Raw genomic sequence first — 6,264 nt, 5'->3', positions numbered from 1 at the left:
TCCTCCTCCTCCTCTTGCTGCTGCCGCTGCCGCGGTCTGACGTCTGAGTAGCCCTGGTCTCCGTCAGTCTTTCTCTCGCTCCCTCTGGGGAGGGAAGAGAGGCGGGGCAGGGCAGTAAGAAGCTCAGCGCCTGTGCCCGCCTCCAAATTGGTGGTGGGTGGCTAGGGCGCATGCCTGCCACCGGCGGGAGAGACGAAGGCTGGAGCCGGGGCTGGCACGCGCCACCTACCTCCGCACGGCGCGCGCAGGCAGCAGGCGGGCACGCGCCCCCCCCCCCGGCAAATGCACCTCCGTGAGCCGGTTCGATGGCGAAGAGTGGTGTAGTTGCCGGAGGAGGAAGAAGAGGAGGAGGAGGAGGAGGAGGAGGAGGAGGAAGAAGAAGGAGGCGGGGAGGGATTGTGTCTGTTTGCTGGTGTTCTGAGAAGGGACCGAGGGGACAGCGAGGAAAAGAATCCGGAAGAAAGGGGGAACGGCCGCGGGGAAAGAGAAGAGGAATGGCTGTAAAGCGGGAGACGTCGCCGCAGGGGGACCCAGAGGTCGCACGTTTTATTTGGAAAGGTTCTATCGAGCCGTGGGGAATCCCGCAGCCCGAATGTGCGAGCGAAGGATTTGCTGCCTAAAAAATCACCATGATAAAATTGCCTGCCGCTACCTATTGCATCAACCTCCAATCATCCCATAATGTGTTGTGATACCGAAATAATGCCGAACCCTCTCAGCCGTGGGATGTTTGCTAGCTTCCTTAATGGCTTGAAAATACAAGCCAAGATAGTTTATAAACTAAAGTTAATATGAATTCTGTTTTGGTGTGATGAGTCATTCCCCCCACAGGGTTACTGACTTCTTATTTTTAGGACTCTAGGCCTTCTGTACATGGCAGACAGTATCATTGTGGTTAGCAGCTTTTCCCATTAAAAATATTGTTACCATAATAAGAGAAAGAATTAAATTAACATGTTTCCAAGAACATGTGTGTTTGCAGAGCAGTATAAGGACTGACCATTTGACTGAGCTCTTCTGGGAACCTAAGTGATGTCCAGTGTCCGGTAGGACATCACCTGCAGTAGTTCCAGCCTACGATCCGTGTACAAGTTCACTGTTCTTTTGCACCTCTGCTTCTTAACCAAACAGGTCAGTGCGTTCCTGAGAGATTAAGGCAGGCCACATTAAGGGAAAACAAATGGCAGCTGCCCTTCCACCAAGGTCCCTGCTCCCATCTGACAAGCCAGAAAAGCCACCATCAGCAGCTTTCCTTAACAACAGGTCAGGGTGGGGTTGGGTGAAGAGTTGAGTTTTGATGGATGGCCGGACTCATGAGCCGCATCTGCCCCATGGGGTGAAGGGGGCTCTCTGCTTCTTGTGCTGTATTTGGAAGCCCACCCTTCCCTCCCAGATCATGCGCTGCAGGAGAGGCTTCCTCCTCTTCCACAGAATATTCCCGGATTAGCTGTCTCCCTCAAGCTTGCGTTCTCTCTCTCTCTCTCTCTCTCTTGCTTGTTCTGTTTGTCCCCCTCATTTCTCTCTCTGGTGCTACCATTTCATTGGCTCTGACTCATGGCCTCTCTTGCTCTTCAGCCTCTCTCACTCATCTCTCACGCTTCCTCTTGGCTTGTTGCTCACTATTGCTCTTGCTCACTTACTCTCCTGCTCACTCCTCTGTCTCTTGCACTTACTCTATGGTTTGTTCTGTTGCTCTCTCTTCCTTCTCTTTCCTCCTGGCTCGTCTGTCTCATGCTCTCCTTCACTCTGTTACAGTAACCTGTCTTGCTCATTCTTCCTTCATTTGTTGATCTGTTGCATTCACTTGTTTGTCTCACTTTTTCAATCTCTCATTTTCTCAATCGCTCACAATTTGGTTTTGTTCTCGTTGTGTGTAAAAACAACTTGACAGTTTTTGGGCTGTTAATATGTGCTGTCAGGTGGATTTTTGGCAATGCTTTGTTGTGTGAGGTACATAGCAGTTGGGTCACCTTTTTTTACACACAATGATACAAAGCTAACATAATGTCTGACCAGAGCTTTGTGAAGCACCAGGCAGGCATTAAGAAAACAGATGTATTGTATCTGTTCACTCCTCATGTGAAAGGTGAAAGGTCCCCTGTGCAAGCACCGAGTCACGTCTGACCCTCTGGGGGGACACCGCTTTTGTGAAGTTTTCTTGGCAGACTATAGCGGAGTGGTTTGCCATTGCCTTCCCCGGTCGTCACCTTCCGCAGCAAGCTGGGTGCTCATTTTACCAACCTCGGAAGGATGGAAGGCTGAGTCAACCTGAGCCAGCTACCCGAGAGAGAATGCAGCTTCTGCTGGGATTGAACTTGGGTTGGGGGGAGAGTTTCAGCTGCAATTCTGCCACCTACCACTCTGCGCCACACGAGGCTGTTGTTCACTCCTCCTACCCAAACCAAAATAGCTATGGAGGGAACTCATCAATGACCAGAGGAGAAGGACCATGCCCATAGCAGCCAAAATAGAAACTGGGCAGTCTCCAGCCCTTGCTATGTCACAGCCACAGTTGCCAGTGAAGCACCACATCTTGTGCATATAGCAAGGCTTGTGATGGAAGAAGATGGATTATACCACTTTAACACTGGATCAGAAAATATGAAACAGCCTGGGGCTAATGTTGAGAATGAGGGAAGATCTGTCATGAGGACATGTACTTCAAGAATGGTTAGTGGGGCATATTTGACCCTATGTCATGGGGGTATATAGATGTGCCCATAGAGTGTTGTTGCAAATATATACTGTGTGTGTGTGTGTGTGGTATGTAGGGTAGGTAGGGGTGTTTGTGTGCATGTATGTATGCGTGTGTGTGCATGTATGTATGTGTGTGTGTGCATGTATGTATGTGTGTGTATATATATATATGCAACAACTCTATCTGATAATACTCTCCCTGTCTTGCAAAAGAATAATGCTATGTTAGGTTTTCTGTTTGTGCTATGTTACAGTGTTCTTGCTTCATTGGCTATATTAAACTGCTGCCCACGAAGAACAACCTAACACATACTTGAAATATGTCAGAAATAATCAAATCTAGTTGTGGCCTAAGGCAGTGTTCTTAATTTAAAATGAATCAAAAAGCTTCTGTTGATGGCAGCTGGTTGCCTTGCTCTCGTATCTGATGCTAAAGTTGTCACAAACTTGCCATGGTCACTTTCACTGAAAAGTTGAGATGGAAGACTAATGTGTCACTTAACTGTACAGGGTATTAAACTTCAGGCCTTAGCAATATGGGAGACACAGGCTTCATTGTTGCTGTTCCAACGGCTATGTAGCTCATGGGCTATATCTGATGGTGCCAATTCTATTGGCAGATACTGTTCCAATTGGGAAATGGCTTCTTAATTCTCAACCCACCTAGCCTATTCTGCACTCCTCCTCCAACTTGCCTTGCAAAAATGGAGTTCTGGAATAGATCTTCGTGCACACAAAGAAGGAAGAAAAGTAACAGGGAGTTTTACTGAAGCAATTAACTCATGTAAGGTTAGATTGTTCCCTGTACATATGTGTATTGAGCTCCTTAGATATTCTTACGTATGCATTTTATTTCATATGCAAAGTAAACTGTGCTGAAGTATTTATTACCAACCCTGGAGTTCTAAATCCCAAATTATAATATCCTTGAGTGAAACAAAATCACAACAAAGCATGTTCTAAATCACCAGTCCCTAATGACAGAGGTAAATTACAGAAGACAAACCATTTTATGATTTGTACCTCTTGTGATGCTTGAAATGTAGAGTTATTTAAAATATCTGTAAAAGATGCTTGCAGAAATTGTAGATGTATTTGTTGCTGAAGTTTTGGCTGCCATTTTACAATTACCTTCTTTTAGCTCAAAATACGATATATACATACTTGTTTTGTCACATGCACATGTCCTTCACACTTGAAGTTAGTATCATAGGGATGGAAGTATTGCATGAGATCAGGGAGTTTCAGGATTAAACTTCTATGAAGTCCATGGGTAGACTTTGGGAAGAAGATCTTATAGAAGATTAATTTTTTTCTATTTATTTGACAGAGGCATAGCAGAGACTGAATTCAGATCGCTTTTCCAAACTGCTGAATTTTAACTTGTTGAAACAGCCTTATATACACAGTTTTAACTGCTAGTTTGAAGAGAAGAATAATTGGGAAAATTGTCAAATATGTGATTACATTTTTAAAAAAAATATTTTTTCTCCCCGAAAGATCATCAAATAATCTTGAGAAGGGGAAGCAAATGATGAATTAGTGTTTTCTGTATATCCCAGCAGCAACTACTCTATAAATCCAGTAAATTATAAATATCTATTAATTTAGCTCTGAGCATTTTTAGAGTTAGATTTTTCATAATGTGCCTTGCCAGTTATGCAGCTCATGCCCGTAGAAATTACCTTAAAGATGTTCCAAACAGGCAACCAAAAAGATTATTGAAAAAAGTTCACATAGTATCCAGACTTTCTGATTTTAAACGATTAGATTGAAATGCAATCACATTTATAAATATAGATAGTACTATAAACTCAGTATTTATGTTTATTTCAGTAATAAACAAAGAACATTTATAAAAAACAGTTCTCAGCCTGTCTTGGTCTCAGTAATCCTAACAGCATCTCCTGCTTATGGTTTTCAGTAGAAAGGTAGAAGGATACAACTTAGTCAAGAACTGGAGCACTTACCTGTTCTCGTCACTCACCAAGCTTCCTGATATCCTTTGATATTGGTTGATTTAATCATTTGGAGATACCATGTCTAAAAACACCTACATAGAGACAGATTTCTATGTCCTTGGCTCCCTCATATCTGAACATCAGCACTTAGATATAAGCATTTGCAAGCAATCAACTTTTCTCACACAAGAAATTATATGGTGGTTTCTAAGCTGTGTAAGAAAACAAAATGTTTGATGGCACCTAATAATTTGTAAAGATAATTAGAACTTTAAACATGTGCTACCTGTTCTAACAATTGCAAAGTTATTCAACTATACTGACTTTATCATACAAAGGTTAATATTAACATATTTGGATGATCTGTAGCATTTTAGAGCATAAATCATGGGTGTCCAACCTTTTGGCTTCCCTGGGCCACATCGAGTGAAGAGGAATTGTCTTGGGCCACACATAAAATATATAATGTATATAAGTAATAAAACATTTATTTTTTATATTTTTTATTATAAAATTTTTAAAAAGGGCAGCATAAAACTAGTGGGATATTTGACTTTGTTTTTGTGGAACTAATGCATCAATGTCTGGTTCGATGAAAGTGGTTGCAATTCTCAGTGAGTTTTCAAGGTGCTAGTCAGAAATTTTAATTCTAATTTTACTCTTCGTGTGCTTCATCCTTGGGGCCGCATTACTAGCTATTCAGGGTTGCGTGTGGCCACGGGCCGCGGGTTGGACACGCCTGACATAAATGGTCGTTCTACATGACTTTAAGCAAGTTGAACATCCACAATTTTCATGCATTGTTTACAATCATATAATGATTCTGTCGCTTCTTTTAATAATAAAGTGGAAAGTTATAAACTTACACTCATATAAGGAAACTAAGGAACAGGAAAGGAATCTTAGGAAGTCTGAAAAGAGCAGAAAGCTAGAGCGCTTAGGCTGAAATGCAGTCTAAAAGATAAATTAGTGGCTGATAGCCATCATCCAACTGATAGAAAAGCCAGCTGTAGTAAGTCTTTTTGTTTTAATGAATAGAAGATGAAAACACTTTACCTAATATTTATAGCACAATACAGTATTTGGGGCATGATATTGTGCTGATACTGTGCTGCACATGTCATTTGCCCCATGTATGTTTTCAACACTACTTTCTAATTTCTCTTGTCTCACCTTTTTAAAAAGATATACACAGTTGTAAACTGCTAGGAAAAATTAATAGAAGACTTTACTATTCTTCATATGTGGATGCCCATGCCTGTATGTAACCAGATACTTCTAGCAGTCCTTGGCTTAGCTAATAATTAGCACAGAATTTAGGATGCTAATTAGTGCAATAAGTGAAATGTACCAAATAGGAAAAAACATGTTTAATCAAAACAATAAAATTGACCTGTTATAAATTTCCATCATAAGAAACAGTGACTCAGCAACAGAATTTGGATGAAATCTAAATTTATATCCTGCAGTCAGTCCATAATCTATTAATTTCAATAATCTCAAAGAGAATAGAAAGGAAAAGAATTTCTGAAAATGGTTACAATATAACTGGCTACACTCCTGTAAAGGTGTACTTGTGGAAGTAGAAATCTTAGTATACATTTAG

The sequence above is a fragment of the Candoia aspera genome, chromosome 5 (assembly GCF_035149785.1).
Source record: "Candoia aspera isolate rCanAsp1 chromosome 5, rCanAsp1.hap2, whole genome shotgun sequence".
Taxonomy (NCBI): Eukaryota; Metazoa; Chordata; class Lepidosauria; order Squamata; family Boidae; genus Candoia; species Candoia aspera.
This window is presented reverse-complemented; position numbering follows the sequence as displayed.